This window comes from Mytilus galloprovincialis, chromosome 12 (assembly GCF_965363235.1).
Source record: "Mytilus galloprovincialis chromosome 12, xbMytGall1.hap1.1, whole genome shotgun sequence".
NCBI lineage: Eukaryota > Metazoa > Mollusca > Bivalvia > Mytilida > Mytilidae > Mytilus > Mytilus galloprovincialis.
In genome coordinates, this window is record NC_134849.1 from 75549993 (window position 1) to 75568327 (window position 18335).

At 37.3% G+C, this 18335-nt stretch overlaps 1 long non-coding RNA gene across 1 annotated transcript; it reads left to right on the top strand.

Moving 5' to 3' along the window:
• The first annotated feature begins 1404 nt into the window (after window positions 1-1404).
• Window positions 1405-3543, top strand: LOC143053806 (uncharacterized). Its single transcript, XR_012971461.1, has 3 exons — window positions 1405-1829; window positions 2578-2646; window positions 3410-3543. It is a non-coding gene; the product is annotated as an uncharacterized LOC143053806 (long non-coding RNA).
• The last annotated feature ends 14792 nt before the right edge of the window (window positions 3544-18335 follow it).

Below are 18335 nucleotides of genomic sequence, written 5' to 3' on the forward strand. Positions count from 1 at the left end.
AAAGTGACTTAGGGATGATACCATAGTCACACCTTGAGATCTGGTGTAAAGTGACCAAGGGATGACAATATATCTATACCATAGTCACACCTTGAGTTCCGGTGTAAAGTGACCAAGGGATGACAATATATCTATACCATAGTCACACCTTGAAATCCGGTTTAAAGAGACCAAGGTATGACAATATACCTATACCATAGTCACACCTTCAGTTCCGGTGTAAAGTGACCAAGGGATGACAGTATATCTATACCATAGTCACACCTTGAGATCCGGTGTAAAGTGACCAAGGGATGACAATATATCTATACCATAGTCACACCTTGGGTTCCGGTGTGAAGTGACCAAGAAGGGATGACAATATATCTCTATACCATAGTAAGACCTTGAGATCAGGTGTAAAGTGACCAAGGGATGACAATATATCTATACCATAGTTACACCTTGAGTTCCGGTGTAAAGTGACCAAGGGATGACAATATATCTATACCATAGTCACACCTTGAGATCCGGTGTAAAGTGACCAAGGGATGATAATATATCTATACCATAGTCACCCCTTGAGTTCCGGTGTAAAGTGACCAAGGGATGACAATATATCTATACCATAGTCACACCTTATGATCCGGTGTAAAGTGACCAAGGGATGACAATATATCTATACCATAGTCAGACCTTAAGATCCGGTGTAAAGTGACCAAGGGATGACAATATATCTATACCATAGTCACACCTTGGGTTCCGGTGTAAAGTGACCAAGGGATGACAATATATCTATACCATAGTCACACCTTGGGTTCCAGTGTAAAGTGACCAAGGGTGGACAATACATCTATACCATAGTCACTCCTTGAGATCCGGTGTAAAGTGACCAAGGAATAACAATCTATCTATACCATAGTCACACCTTGAGATCCGATGTAAAGTGACCAAGGGATGACAACATATCTATTCCATAGTCACCCCTTGGGATCCGATGTGAAGAGACTTAGGGATGACAATATAGCTATTCCATAGTCACACCTTGAGTTCCGGTGTAAAGTGACCAAGGGATGACAATATATCTATACCATAGGCACACCTTGAGTTCCGGTTCAAAGAGACCAAGGGATGACAATATATCTATACCATAGTCACACCTTGAAGTCCGGTGTAAAGTCACCAAGGAATGACAATATATCTATACCATAGTCACACCTTGAGTTCCGGTGTAAAGTGACCAATGAATGACAATATATCTATACCATAGTCACACCTTGAGATCCGGTTTAAGGAGACCAAGGGATGACAATATATCTGGGTCAGGATCCCTAATAGACCTTGAGATGAGGAACTCAGATGACGTAATTAAAAAAAAATATTAGTCCGCCATACAATTGTGGATGCTGTGATTTTAAAAATGGACATAAATGAACAATAAGAACTGTTTTATAGAGCTGATGTGATGAGAAAAGAAAGATGTAGATTTGACCTGAAATAAATTATTAGAAAGGACAATTTTTTTATTGAATTTTATGATCAGAATTTTGGGATTATTTCATGAGGAGAGTGACATTTTTCACCATCTTCCGGGGTCCAGCAATTTGCGAAAAAAGTAATCTCACTTGCCACCCCGAAAATTTAACCAGACATGTATAAATGTATCAGCTTCGATATGAGCCATCATACATGTTCAAGTAAACGATATGGACTGAGCAACGGAGGAAAACGTTACCATTACGGCCTATGGAGAATTAATTGTAAATGTATACCCAAATTAGAAGCTTAATTCCAGAAGTTTTCAGGCTGATTTATGGATGATTTCACCTTGTACACCACCGAAAATGATGGTTAGTAGTTTTTTATTTATACCTAGTTATTATAAATGGTTTAAGATAAATATTATTGATAAAGATCAGCAAAAACTCAATGCAATTTTCGCTTTTAAAATGCATTACTGGCACGGGGCTGAACACTTTTTTTAGGCACAATCATAACTTTGTTTACTTCCGAGATATCCGAAAGGAATTTGTTTACTATATTGAAAAAGGCAAGAAATAACTTTTAAATATTATTAAATTGTAAGTAAACATGACACAATATAGTCTTTGTTATGTAATTATCACTTCGGTCTACAGGAATACCTGATAATCATGGGAGATAACACACTTCATACGAGTAAAGTGAGATACATCATCGCATGTGCTTTTATCCAATGATTTGACCCCTGGTCAGTAGATATCATATGCAAAAAAAACAGAAAACACATGTACATGTTTTAAGAAAATCATGAATTATTATTTTTAATGCACTTGAGCAAAACAAAAGATATTGTCATTTCTCAGTGAAAAAGGGGGAGGGTCAAACCTTTTTGAAAACAATATTTCTGCACTGATTCAACTATTAAGCTAGTTAGCTACTACCCATTGCTTCTAATATAAAAGGTTTAAATGAAGGTTACTAAGCCACAAGGGAGAAGCATTTGTCTTTCTTTGTAATTAAACTTTCAAGAAATAGATTTTTCTCTCTCAATAATACTTATGTATTTAAATCAAATGATAACACAGCCTGAGTAATTTTTTTTTTGTCTTATTTCAGTTCCAGACATATCATTACTTTTTAACCTGAGATGGCAAACTAGAGGTTTTAAAAAGTCCTGAATAACTGGTAAGCATTTTGTTTTGTTAGGCAAGCTCTAAATTGTTTATTTATGGTATTTATGCAATTGAAATTACAGTCGGTATGTTAAAAATATGCAAATATGAAAACTGTTGCTATGGTCTTGATATTGAATGGAAAGGCTTAGTTACAGATCGTTTCGACTCAATATTTCGAGTTAAATCTTGCGGCAACTGTTTCTCACGTAACACTGCAAACTATATTTAGCACTATTTTGATCTGTCGTTATTTAATGACGCCATAATACATGTGATGTCACAATGTTTCCTTTAAAACCTCATGTGGATTTCTCACTGATAAAAGGTTTTCACTGAAATACATGTTAAAAACATTTTTTCTCAAATAGAATTATGTGAAAGGACAAGTTTTGAAAATTTGCACTATATTGCACTCTTAATTATATGATAAGGATGACTTTCCCAGTAGTTTAGAGTGCTTTCCACAGTTTTAAATACCAGATTTCCACTAGTAAGAATGATTATTTTGGTGTTGGTTTTTTTATAAAATCTTCATTTTTGCATGATTTCTCTGCCAAAATGCACTTTAAGACACAAGAAAATTTTATAAAATGCTTTAACAGGGTCTGTGTATTGTAATTAAAGGTTATAATCAGAAGTTTTGTCCTTGTTTTGACTAGTGAATGTATTCTGGAAGAAATTAATTATACATACACATTGTATTCAAAATAAATGAATATAGCGACGAAAGTGTCATTGCCTTATAGTGCTAAAACAACTTTATTTTTTTTCAGAAATGGACAAAAATACACAGATTTATTCAGAATGTTATACCGATGAAGATCACATAAAAATATTTGGAAAAATCAGAAGTATTGATTTCAATATGGGTCAGGATCCCTAATAGACCTTGAGATGAGGAACTCAGATGACGTAATTAAAAAAAAATATTAGTCCGCCATACAATTGTGGATGCTGTGATTTTAAAAATGGACATAAATGAACAATAAGAACTGTTTTATAGAGCTGATGTGATGAGAAAAGAAAGATGTAGATTTGACCTGAAATAAATTATTAGAAAGGACAATTTTTTTATTGAATTTTATGATCAGAATTTTGGGATTATTTCATGAGGAGAGTGACATTTTTCACCATCTTCCGGGGTCCAGCAATTTGCGAAAAAAGTAATCTCACTTGCCACCCCGAAAATTTAACCAGACATGTATAAATGTATCAGCTTCGATATGAGCCATCATACATGTTCAAGTAAACGATATGGACTGAGCAACGGAGAAAAACGTTACCATTACGGCCTATGGAGAATTAATTGTAAATGTATACCCATCTATACCATAGTCACACCTTGAGATCCGGTTTAAAGAGACCAAGGGGTGACAATATATCTATACCATAGTCACACCTTGAGTTCCGGTGTAAAGTGACCAAGGAATGACAATATATCTATACCATAGTAACACCTTGATATCCGGTGTAAAGCTACCAAGGGGTGACAATATATCTATACCATAGTCACACCTTGAGATCTGATGTGAAGAGACCAAGGGATGACAATATATCTATACCATAGTCACACCTTGAGATCCGGTGTAAAGTGACCAAGGGCTGACAATATATCTATATTATAGTCACACCTTGAGTTCCGGTGTAAAGTGACCAAGGGATGACAATATATCTATACCATAGTCGCACCTTGAGTTCCGGTGTAAAGTGACCAAGGGATGACAATATATCTATACCATAGTCACACCTTGGATTCCGGTGTAAAGTGACCAAGGAATGTGACCAAGGCATGACAATATACCTATACCATAGTCACACCTTGATATCCGGTGTAAAGTGACCAAGGGATGACAATATATCTATACCATAGTCAAACCTTGAGTTCCGGTGTAAAGTGACCAAGGAATGACAATATATCTATACCATAGTCACACCTTGATATCCGGTATAAAGTGACCAAGGAATGACAATATATCTATACCATAGTCACACCTTGATATCCGGTGTAAAGTGACTTAGGGGTGACAATATCTCTATACCATAGTCACACCTCGATATCCGGTGTAAAGTGACCAAGGGGTGACAATATATATTTACCATAGTCACACCGTGAGTGTCAGTGTAAACTGACCAAGGGATGACAATATATCTATACCATAGTCACACCTTGAGTTCCGGTGTAAAGTGACCAAGGCATGACAATATATCTATACCATAGTTACAGTTGTCTATACATACCATCCTTGGCTAACATGTAATATAGTGCTCCTATATACCGTCTATCAACAGTATTTGTCTATACCTACCGTCGGTGGTTAACATGCAATACAGTCCCCCTATATACCGTCTATCAAGTTACAACAGTATTTTTCTATACCTACCGTCGGTGGTTAACATACAATATAGTGCTCCATTACACAGTCTATTGACAGTTGTCTATACCTACTGTCGGTAGTTAACATATAATACAGTGCTCCTATATATACCGTCTATCAACTCTATTTGTCTATACCTACCGTCGGTGGTTAATATACCATACAGTACTCCTGTATACCGTCTATCAACAGTTTTTGTCTGTACCTACCGTCGGTGGTTAACATATGATATAGTGCTGCTGTATTCCCGTTATTAACAGTATTTGCATATACCTACCATCGGTGGTTAACATACAATATAGAACTACTATATATTGTCTATCAACAGTATTTTTCTAAACCTACGGTTGGTGGTCAACATAAAATAGTGTGCCGCTTTATACCGTCTATCAACAGTATTTCTTTATAGTTACCGTCGGTGGTTAACGTATAATAAATTGCTCCTATATACCGTCTATCAACAGTATTTGTCTATACCTACCGTCGGTGGTGAACATACAATACAGTACTCCTATATAACGTCTATCAAAAGTATTTGTGTATACCTACCGTCGTTGGTTAACATACAATATAGTGCTCCTGTATACCGTCTATCAACAGTATTTGTGTATACCTACCGTCGGTGGTAAACATACATTATAGTGCTCCTATATACCGTCTATCAACAGTATTTGTGTATACCTACCGTCGGTGGTTAACATACAATATAGTGCTCCTATATACCGTCTATCAACAGTATTTGTTTATACCTACCGTCGGTGGTTAATATACAATATAGTGCTCCTATATACCGTCTATCAACAGTATTTGTCTCTACCTACCGTCGGTGGTTAACATGCAATATAGTGCTCCTATATACCGTCTATCAACAGTATTTGTGTAAACCTACCGTTGGTGGTTAACATACAATATAGTGCTCCTATATACCGTCTATAAACAGTATTTGTGTATACCTACCGTCAGTGGTTAACATACAATATAGTGCTCCTATATACCGTCCATCAACAGTATTTGTGTATACCTACCGTCAGTGGTTAACATACAATATAGTGCTCCTATATACCGTCTATCAATAGTATTTGTGTATACCTACCGTCGGTGGTTAACATATAATATAGTGCTCCTGTATACCGTTTATCATCAGTATGTGTGAATACCTACCGTCGGCGGTTAACATACAATATAGTGCTCCTATATACCGTCTATCAACAGTATTTGTGTATACCTACCGTCGGTGGTTAACATACAATATAGTGCTCCTATATACCGTCTATCAACAGTATTTGTGTATACCTACCGTCGGTGGTTAACATACAATATAGTGCTCCTATATACCGTCTATCAAAGTATTTGTTTATACCTACCGTCGGTGGTTAACATACAATATAGTGCTCCTATGTACCGTCTATCAACAGTATACCTTGAGTTCCGGTGTAAAGTGACCAAGGAATGACAATATATCTATACCATAGTCACACCTTGATATCCGGTGTAAAGTGACCAAGGAATGACAATATATCTATACCATAGTCACACCTTGAGTTCCGGTGTAAAGTGACCAAGGGATGACAATATAGCTATTCCATAGTCACACCTTGAGATCCGATGTAAAGTGACCAAGGAATGACAATATATCTATACCATAGTCACACCTTGAGTTCCGGTTCAAAGAGACCAAGGAATGACAATATATCTATACCATAGTCACACTTGAGATCCGGTGTAAAGTGACCAAGGGATGACAATATATCTATACCATAGTCACACCTTATGTTCCGGTGTAAAGTGACGAAGGGATAACAATATATCTATACCATAGTCACCCCTTGAGATCCGGTGTAAAGTGACCAAGGGATGACATTATATATATATACCATAGTCAGACCTTAAGATCCGGTGTAAAGTGACCAAGGGATGACAATATATCTATACCATAGTCACACCTTGGGTTCCGGTGTAAAGTGACCAAGGGATGACAATATATCTATACCATAGTCACACCTTGGGTTCCAGTGTAAAGTGACCAAGGGATGACAATATATCTATACCATAGTCACTCCTTGAGATCCGGTGTAAAGTGACCAAGGAATGACAATATATATATACCATAGTCACACCTTGAGATACGATGTAAAGTGACCAAGGGATGAAAACATATCTATTCCATAGTCACCCCTTGGGATCCGATGTGAAGAGACTTAGGGATGACAATATAGCTATTCCATAGTCACACCTTGAGTTCCGGTGTAAAGTGACCAAGGGATGACAATATATCTATACCATAGGTACACCTTGAGTTCCGGTGTAAAGTGACCAAGGAATGACAATATATCTATACCATAGTCACACCTTGAGATCCGGTGTAAAGTGACCAAGGAATGACAATATATCTATACCATAGTCAGACCTTGGGATCCGATGTGAAGAGACCAAGGGATGACAATATATCTATACCATAGTCACACATTGATATCCGGTGTAAAGTGACCAAGGAATGACAATATATCTTTACCATAGTCACACCTTGGGTTCCGGTGTAAAGTGACCAAGGGGTGACAATATATCTATACCATAGTCGCACCTTGAGATCCGGTGTAAAGTGACCAAGGGATGACAATATATATATATACCATAGTCACACCTTGGGTTCCGGTGTAAAGTGACCAAACTGACCAAGGAATGACAAGATATCTTTACCATAGTCACACCTTGAGTTCTGGTGTTAAGTGACCAAAGGATGACAATATATCTATACCATAGTCACACCTTAAGTTCCGGTGTAAAGTGACCAAGGGATGACAATATATCTATACCATAGTTTCCCCCTTGAGATCCCGTGTGAAGAGACTTAGGGATGATACCATAGTCACACCTTGAGATCCTTTGTAAAGTGACCAAGGGATGACAATATATCTATACCATAGTTACCCCTTGAGATCCGGTGTAAAGTGACTTAGGGATGATACCATAGTCACACCTTGAGATCTGGTGTAAAGTGACCAAGGGATGACAATATATCTATACCATAGTCACACCTTGAGTTCCGGTGTAAAGTGACCAAGGATGACAATATATCTATACCATAGTCACACCTTGAGATCCGGTTTAAAGAGACCAAGGTATGACAATATACCTATACCATAGTCACACCTTCAGTTCCGGTGTAAAGTGACCAAGGGATGACAGTATATCTATACCATAGTCACACCTTGAGATCCGGTGTAAAGTGACCAAGGGATGACAATATATCTATACCATAGTCACACCTTGGGTTCCGGTGTGAAGTGACCAAGGGATGACAATATATCTCTATACCATAGTAAGACCTGGAGATCAGGTGTAAAGTGACCAAGGGTTGACAATATATCTATACCATAGTTACACCTTGAGTTCCGGTGTAAAGTGACCAAGGGATGACAATATATCTATACCATAGTCACACCTTGAGATCCGGTGTAAAGTGACCAAGGGATGATAATATATCTATACCATAGTCACCCCTTGAGTTCCGGTGTAAAGTGACCAAGGGATGACAATATATCTATACCATAGTCACACCTTATGATCCGGTGTAAAGTGACCAAGGGATGACAATATATCTATACCATAGTCAGACCTTAAGATCCGGTGTAAAGTGACCAAGGGATGACAATATATCTATACCATAGTCACACCTTGGGTTCCGGTGTAAAGTGACCAAGGGATGACAATATATCTATACCATAGTCACACCTTGGGTTCCAGTGTAAAGTGACCAAGGGTGGACAATACATCTATACCATAGTCACTCCTTGAGATCCGGTGTAAAGTGACCAAGGAATAACAATCTATCTATACCATAGTCACACCTTGAGATCCGATGTAAAGTGACCAAGGGATGACAACATATCTATTCCAGAGTCACCCCTTGGGATCCGATGTGAAGAGACTTAGGGATGACAATATAGCTATTCCATAGTCACACCTTGAGTTCCGGTGTAAAGTGACCAAGGGATGACAATATATCTATACCATAGGCACACCTTGAGTTCCGGTTCAAAGAGACCAAGGGATGACAATATATCTATACCATAGTCACACCTTGAGGTCCGGTGTAAAGTCACCAAGGAATGACAATATATCTATACCATAGTCACACCTTGAGTTCCGGTGTAAAGTGACCAATGAATGACAATATATCTATACCATAGTCACACCTTGAGATCCGGTCTAAAGAGACCAAGGGATGACAATATATCTATACCATAGTCACACCTTGAGATCTGGTTTAAAGAGACCAAGGGGTGACAATATATCTATACCATAGTCACACCTTGAGTTCCGGTGTAAAGTGACCAAGGAATGACAATATATCTATACCATAGTAACACCTTGATATCCGGTGTAAAGTGACTTAGGGGTGACAATATCTCTATACCATAGTCACACCTCGATATCCGGTGTAAAGTGACCAAGGGATGACAATATATCTATATTATAGTCACACCTTGAGTTCCGGTGTAAAGTGACCAAGGGATGACAATATATCTATACCATAGTCGCACCTTGAGTTCCGGTGTAAAGTGACCAAGGGATGACAATTTATCTATACCATAGTCACACCTTGGATTCCGGTGTAAAGTGACCAAGGAATGTGACCAAGGCATGACAATATACCTATACCATAGTCACACCTTGATATCCGGTGTAAAGTGACCAAGGGATGACAATATATCTATACCATAGTCAAACCTTGAGTTCCGGTGTAAAGTGACCAAGGAATGACAATATATCTATACCATAGTCACACCTTGATATCCGGTATAAAGTGACCAAGGAATGACAATATATCTATACCATAGTCACACCTTGATATCCGGTGTAAAGTGACTTAGGGGTGACAATATCTCTATACCATAGTCACACCTCGATATCCGGTGTAAAGTGACCAAGGGGTGACAATATATATTTACCATAGTCACACCGTGAGTGTCAGTGTAAACTGACCAAGGGATGACAATATATCTATACCATAGTCACACCTTGAGTTCCGGTGTAAAGTGACCAAGGCATGACAATATATCTATACCATAGTTACAGTTGTCTATACATACCATCCTTGGCTAACATGTAATATAGTGCTCCTATATACCGTCTATCAACAGTATTTGTCTATACCTACCGTCGGTGGTTAACATGCAATACAGTCCCCCTATATACCGTCTATCAAGTTACAACAGTATTTTTCTATACCTACCGTCGGTGGTTAACATACAATATAGTGCTCCATTACACAGTCTATTGACAGTTGTCTATACCTACTGTCGGTAGTTAACATACAATACAGTGCTCCTATATATACCGTCTATCAACTCTATTTGTCTATACCTACCGTCGGTGGTTAATATACCATACAGTACTCCTGTATACCGTCTATCAACAGTTTTTGTCTGTACCTACCGTCGGTGGTTAACATATGATATAGTGCTGCTGTATTCCCGTTATTAACAGTATTTGCATATACCTACCATCGGTGGTTAACATACAATATAGAACTACTATATATTGTCTATCAACAGTATTTTTTCTAAACCTACGGTTGGTGGTCAACATAAAATAGTGTGCCGCTTTATACCGTCTATCAACAGTATTTCTTTATAGTTACCGTCGGTGGTTAACGTATAATAAATTGCTCCTATATACCGTCTATTAACAGTATTTGTCTATACCTACCGTCGGTGGTGAACATACAATACAGTACTCCTATATAACGTCTATCAAAAGTATTTGTGTATACCTACCGTCGTTGGTTAACATACAATATAGTGCTCCTGTATACCGTCTATCAACAGTATTTGTGTATACCTACCGTCGGTGGTAAACATACATTATAGTGCTCCTATATACCGTCTATCAACAGTATTTGTGTATACCTACCGTCGGTGGTCACCGTGTATCATCAGTACACCGGATATAGGTACTAAGCAAGCGGAACATCATAATTTTTTACCTGACACGGTAAGAAAATCTTTGTTTTGTTTACATAATGTCAATGTGTACCTCACTCTTTATATAATTGTTGTTTAAGAAATGATTTTGTCGTAAATTCGTGATAAGGAAAGTCTTATTATTTTCTCAAAACAAGAAAGCTTACTAAAAACATGTGCAAATACTTGTCAAAGAAGTTAGCGCTTGTCTCATTCCATATGATTATATATTCATTACAACTATTTTTCTGACAAAAGGCCACTGTGTGTGCTTAAGAAGTATAGCTGTTTCAATAATTGGCATTGAAATCTTTCAGACATATGTTATTTTTGAATATTTTAGTCCGGAAAGACGCGTTGTATACGGTGTATAGCTGACCAAATAAATCCATATGTACGGTGCATAGTTCAGTGAATGTACGGTTCATAGCTTTTCCAAATGTGTTTTAAAAAATGTACAACCGCCTTCAATGCGGATCAAGTAAATTCAAAACCAGTTATATGATCACTAATTAACGATGAAACAACATTTTTTTATGATGATAGGAGTATTAAGTAAACATAATACGTGTCTTTCGGTCATGAAAGAGCAATATTATATGTAACATATGAATTCTATTTGTCTAATGTCTGATCCTGTGGTAATAACTTCTGGTTTATCCTGGTTTATCCTCAACAATAAACTTTTTGTCAACTTCCAAACTTCTTCTGTCCGGAATAATAAAGTTAACATTTGAGCTGTTAGATGTAAAGTTTCCTTGTGACACAACCTGTCCCTTATTCTTTGGCCCACCCATAAATCTTAAGAACCGACCTTTGAATAACTGGAGTCCCGTCCTCCAAAACAAAAAATGTCGTACTCTTTGGCAAGCTAAACCATCTTACTACATCCAAGAACAATAAAAAAAAGCCATATTTTCAATTGGAAACCTGTCCAAGTTAACACAAAAGCCTTGCTTTTTGGATCAATGGTACTCTCAGATGAGCAAAATAGTCTTTTATTTAGTTTGGTGCAGAAATATATTATTAAAAGTAAACGCTTTAACCTTTGATGTTAATGCTTCATCACCCAATAGGAACCGAAGCATTTCACACTGTAAACATTACAATAATTCATTTTTATTTTTTTATTTTTTTTTCTCATTAAATTTTTTTTTCTTCTTCTTCTTTCACCTTTTTCATATTCATATATTTATTACAGAGCATGCGAGTATTTATATTTATGTATTGTTCAATAAGAGTATTATTATTGTAAAAGGAGACAGATTTGTAAAAGCAAATTGCTTGTTTCTGAATCCTGCATGAATATTATTTCATTGTATAATATCGTTTCATGATGAATTATCTGAATAAATATTGTTTAAACTAATTGGAAACCGTTTCTGGTTCACCAATCTATGAAAACACTTAAATTCGTCTAGCTAATTCGAATCTTTAAGAGCTTGAATTACACTTGGGAGTAATGCTACAAGTTCGCCATAAGTTTCTGTATCACTATCAGCTATCATTTTCAACCTCTTGCTTGTCCCAGTTTTTCGGTTTAAGTTCATCTTCTTGAGCACTTGTATCATTATTTAATTTTATTATTTCTTTGTAAGGACTTTCTTTTGGTACACTGCTGCATTTTGAAACATAAATGGTTTCATTTACATCATTGATAGTTTTAAGCCGTCTCTACATACTTCAGGAATTAAACGAAAAGTTTTCAAGGTTGTTGCCTCCCCAGTTGACTTTCGTACCTTTATCACAAGGTTTGAATGTTCAATTATCCCATGGTATATGCTTGATGTGAAGGTGTCAAGCTTACATTCAAAGTATGGACAGGAAAAGTATGGGCTACCCATTACATTTAGACCAGAAAACATCACAGTAAATAAGAAATCACCAATACATCCACTTTATCAAAAACATGTGCATTATATGAATTTTTTGTAAGTCGCAAAAACAAACGCGATGAACATGCCCAGGAACGTCAATGTTACCTTTGAATTTTATTCTTAATACATGATTCCCCAATACATTTCCCAAATAGATATTTTGTTAACACATTGAAAGCTAAAATATTTCAAGTAATAGGCGAGAAACGAGATTGCACATGATGCGAATTGAAGTGAATTGCCTACAAAAACACCGTACAGTTTATATCGAATTATTTTCTATTCACCGTACACACCCGCGGCTGTACACCGTACACAAAAACTTTTTTTTCACACTTGTTTTTTACCTAAAATGCTTAATGGAATGAGTTATCTAAGGTAGGTTTATGATTGGTAACTATCACTTTTGCACTGTATTAGCTTTTATTCAGATAAACCATGTAAATGGCTCGACAACTGCATCGAAATTGAAAATTCCTGTTAACCTTCACAACTATTTGCGCAAGTAAAAGTTGATTATTCATATTAGAATATAAAAGTTGTCTTATAAATAGGAAGTAATCGATGTGAAAATTATTTGGGAGCAGGAATTTCAGATGTTGAGAAATGTACACTATATGTAGATAAAACAAAACAAAGATTTTCTTACCATGTCAGGTCAAAATTGATGATGCTCCGCTTGCTTAGTACCTATATCCGGTGTACTGATGATACACGGTGGTGGTTAACATACAATATAGTGCTCCTATATACCGTCTATCAACAGTATTTGTTTATACCTACCGTCGGTGGTTAATATACAATATAGTGCTCCTATATACCGTCTATCAACAGTATTTGTCTCTACCTACCGTCGGTGGTTAACATGCAATATAGTGCTCCTATATACCGTCTATCAACAGTATTTGTGTATACCTACCGTCGGTGGTTAACATACAATATAGTGCTCCTATATACCGTCTATCAACAGTATTTGTTTATACCTACCGTCGGTGGTTAATATACAATATAGTGCTCCTATATACCGTCTATCAACAGTATTTGTCTCTACCTACCGTCGGTGGTTAACATGCAATATAGTGCTCCTATATACCGTCTATCAACAGTATTTGTGTAAACCTACCGTTGGTGGTTAACATACAATATAGTGCTCCTATATACCGTCTATAAACAGTATTTGTGTATACCTACCGTCAGTGGTTAACATACAATATAGTGCTCCTATATACCGTCCATCAACAGTATTTGTGTATACCTACCGTCAGTGGTTAACATACAATATAGTGCTCCTATATACCGTCTATCAATAGTATTTGTGTATACCTACCGTCGGTGGTTAACATATAATATAGTGCTCCTGTATACCGTTTATCATCAGTATGTGTGAATACCTACCGTCGGCGGTTAACATACAATATAGTGCTCCTATATACCGTCTATCAACAGTATTTGTGTATACCTACCGTCGGTGGTTAACATACAATATAGTGCTCCTATATACCGTCTATCAACAGTATTTGTGTATACCTACCGTCGGTGGTTAACATACAATATAGTGCTCCTATATACCGTCTATCAAAATATTTGTTTATACCTACCGTCGGTGGTTAACATACAATATAGTGCTCCTATGTACCGTCTATCAACAGTATACCTTGAGTTCCGGTGTAAAGTGACCAAGGAATGACAATATATCTATACCATAGTCACACCTTGATATCCGGTATAAAGTGACCAAGGAATGACAATATATCTATACCATAGTCACACCTTGATATCCGGTGTAAAGTGACTTAGGGGTGACAATATCTCTATACCATAGTCACACCTCGATATCCGGTGTAAAGTGACCAAGGGGTGACAATATATATTTACCATAGTCACACCGTGAGTGTCAGTGTAAACTGACCAAGGGATGACAATATATCTATACCATAGTCACACCTTGAGTTCCGGTGTAAAGTGACCAAGGCATGACAATATATCTATACCATAGTTACAGTTGTCTATACATACCATCCTTGGCTAACATGTAATATAGTGCTCCTATATACCGTCTATCAACAGTATTTGTCTATACCTACCGTCTGTGGTTAACATGCAATACAGTCCCCCTATATACCGTCTATCAAGTTACAACAGTATTTTTCTATACCTACCGTCGGTGGTTAACATACAATATAGTGCTCCATTACACAGTCTATTGACAGTTGTCTATACCTACTGTCGGTAGTTAACATATAATACAGTGCTCCTATATATACCGTCTATCAGCTCTATTTGTCTATACCTACCGTCGGTGATTAATATACCATACAGTACTCCTGTATACCGTCTATCAACAGTTTTTGTCTGTACCTACCGTCGGTGGTTAACATATGATATAGTGCTGCTGTATTCCCGTTATTAACAGTATTTGCATATACCTACCATCGGTGGTTAACATACAATATAGAACTACTATATATTGTCTATCAACAGTATTTTTCTAAACCTACGGTTGGTGGTCAACATAAAATAGTGTGCCGCTTTATACCGTCTATCAACAGTATTTCTTTATAGTTACCGTCGGTGGTTAACGTATAATAAATTGCTCCTATATACCGTCTATCAACAGTATTTGTCTATACCTACCGTCGGTGGTGAACATACAATACAGTACTCCTATATAACGTCTATCAAAAGTATTTGTGTATACCTACCGTCGTTGGTTAACATACAATATAGTGCTCCTGTATACCGTCTATCAACAGTATTTGTGTATACCTACCGTCGGTGGTAAACATACATTATAGTGCTCCTATATACCGTCTATCAACAGTATTTGTGTATACCTACCGTCGGTGGTTAACATACAATATAGTGCTCCTATATACCGTCTATCAACAGTATTTGTTTATACCTACCGTCGGTGGTTAATATACAATATAGTGCTCCTATATACCGTCTATCAACAGTATTTGTCTCTACCTACCGTCGGTGGTTAACATGCAATATAGTGCTCCTATATACCGTCTATCAACAGTATTTGTGTAAACCTACCGTTGGTGGTTAACATACAATATAGTGCTCCTATATACCGTCTATAAACAGTATTTGTGTATACCTACCGTCAGTGGTTAACATACAATATAGTGCTCCTATATACCGTCCATCAACAGTATTTGTGTATACCTACCGTCAGTGGTTAACATACAATATAGTGCTCCTATATACCGTCTATCAATAGTATTTGTGTATACCTACCGTCGGTGGTTAACATATAATATAGTGCTCCTGTATACCGTTTATCATCAGTATGTGTGAATACCTACCGTCGGCGGTTAACATACAATATAGTGCTCCTATATACCGTCTATCAACAGTATTTGTGTATACCTACCGTCGGTGGTTAACATACAATATAGTGCTCCTATATACCGTCTATCAACAGTATTTGTGTATACCTACCGTCGGTGGTTAACATACAATATAGTGCTCCTATATACCGTCTATCAAAGTATTTGTTTATACCTACCGTCGGTGGTTAACATACAATATAGTGCTCCTATGTACCGTCTATCAACAGTATACCTTGAGTTCCGGTGTAAAGTGACCAAGGAATGACAATATATCTATACCATAGTCACACCTTGATATCCGGTGTAAAGTGACCAAGGAATGACAATATATCTATACCATAGTCACACCTTGAGTTCCGGTGTAAAGTGACCAAGGGATGACAATATAGCTATTCCATAGTCACACCTTGAGATCCGATGTAAAGTGACCAAGGAATGACAATATATCTATACCATAGTCACACCTTGAGTTCCGGTTCAAAGAGACCAAGGAATGACAATATATCTATACCATAGTCACACTTGAGATCCGGTGTAAAGTGACCAAGGGATGACAATATATCTATACCATAGTCACACCTTATGTTCCGGTGTAAAGTGACGAAGGGATAACAATATATCTATACCATAGTCACCCCTTGAGATCCGGTGTAAAGTGACCAAGGGATGACATTATATATATATACCATAGTCAGACCTTAAGATCCGGTGTAAAGTGACCAAGGGATGACAATATATCTATACCATAGTCACACCTTGGGTTCCGGTGTAAAGTGACCAAGGGATGACAATATATCTATACCATAGTCACACCTTGGGTTCCAGTGTAAAGTGACCAAGGGATGACAATATATCTATACCATAGTCACTCCTTGAGATCCGGTGTAAAGTGACCAAGGAATGACAATATATATATACCATAGTCACACCTTGAGATACGATGTAAAGTGACCAAGGGATGAAAACATATCTATTCCATAGTCACCCCTTGGGATCCGATGTGAAGAGACTTAGGGATGACAATATAGCTATTCCATAGTCACACCTTGAGTTCCGGTGTAAAGTGACCAAGGGATGACAATATATCTATACCATAGGTACACCTTGAGTTCCGGTGTAAAGTGACCAAGGAATGACAATATATCTATACCATAGTCACACCTTGAGATCCGTGTAAAGTGACCAAGGAATGACAATATATCTATACCATAGTCAGACCTTGGGATCCGATGTGAAGAGACCAAGGGATGACAATATATCTATACCATAGTCACACATTGATATCCGGTGTAAAGTGACCAAGGAATGACAATATATCTTTACCATAGTCACACCTTGGGTTCCGGTGTAAAGTGACCAAGGGGTGACAATATATCTATACCATAGTCGCACCTTGAGATCCGGTGTAAAGTGACCAAGGGATGACAATATATATATATACCATAGTCACACCTTGGGTTCCGGTGTAAAGTGACCAAACTGACCAAGGAATGACAAGATATCTTTACCATAGTCACACCTTGAGTTCTGGTGTTAAGTGACCAAAGGATGACAATATATCTATACCATAGTCACACCTTAAGTTCCGGTGTAAAGTGACCAAGGGATGACAATATATCTATACCATAGTTTCCCCCTTGAGATCCCGTGTGAAGAGACTTAGGGATGATACCATAGTCACACCTTGAGATCCTTTGTAAAGTGACCAAGGGATGACAATATATCTATACCATAGTTACCCCTTGAGATCCGGTGTAAAGTGACTTAGGGATGATACCATAGTCACACCTTGAGATCTGGTGTAAAGTGACCAAGGGATGACAATATATCTATACCATAGTCACACCTTGAGTTCCGGTGTAAAGTGACCAAGGATGACAATATATCTATACCATAGTCACACCTTGAGATCCGGTTTAAAGAGACCAAGGTATGACAATATACCTATACCATAGTCACACCTTCAGTTCCGGTGTAAAGTGACCAAGGGATGACAGTATATCTATACCATAGTCACACCTTGAGATCCGGTGTAAAGTGACCAAGGGATGACAATATATCTATACCATAGTCACACCTTGGGTTCCGGTGTGAAGTGACCAAGGGATGACAATATATCTCTATACCATAGTAAGACCTG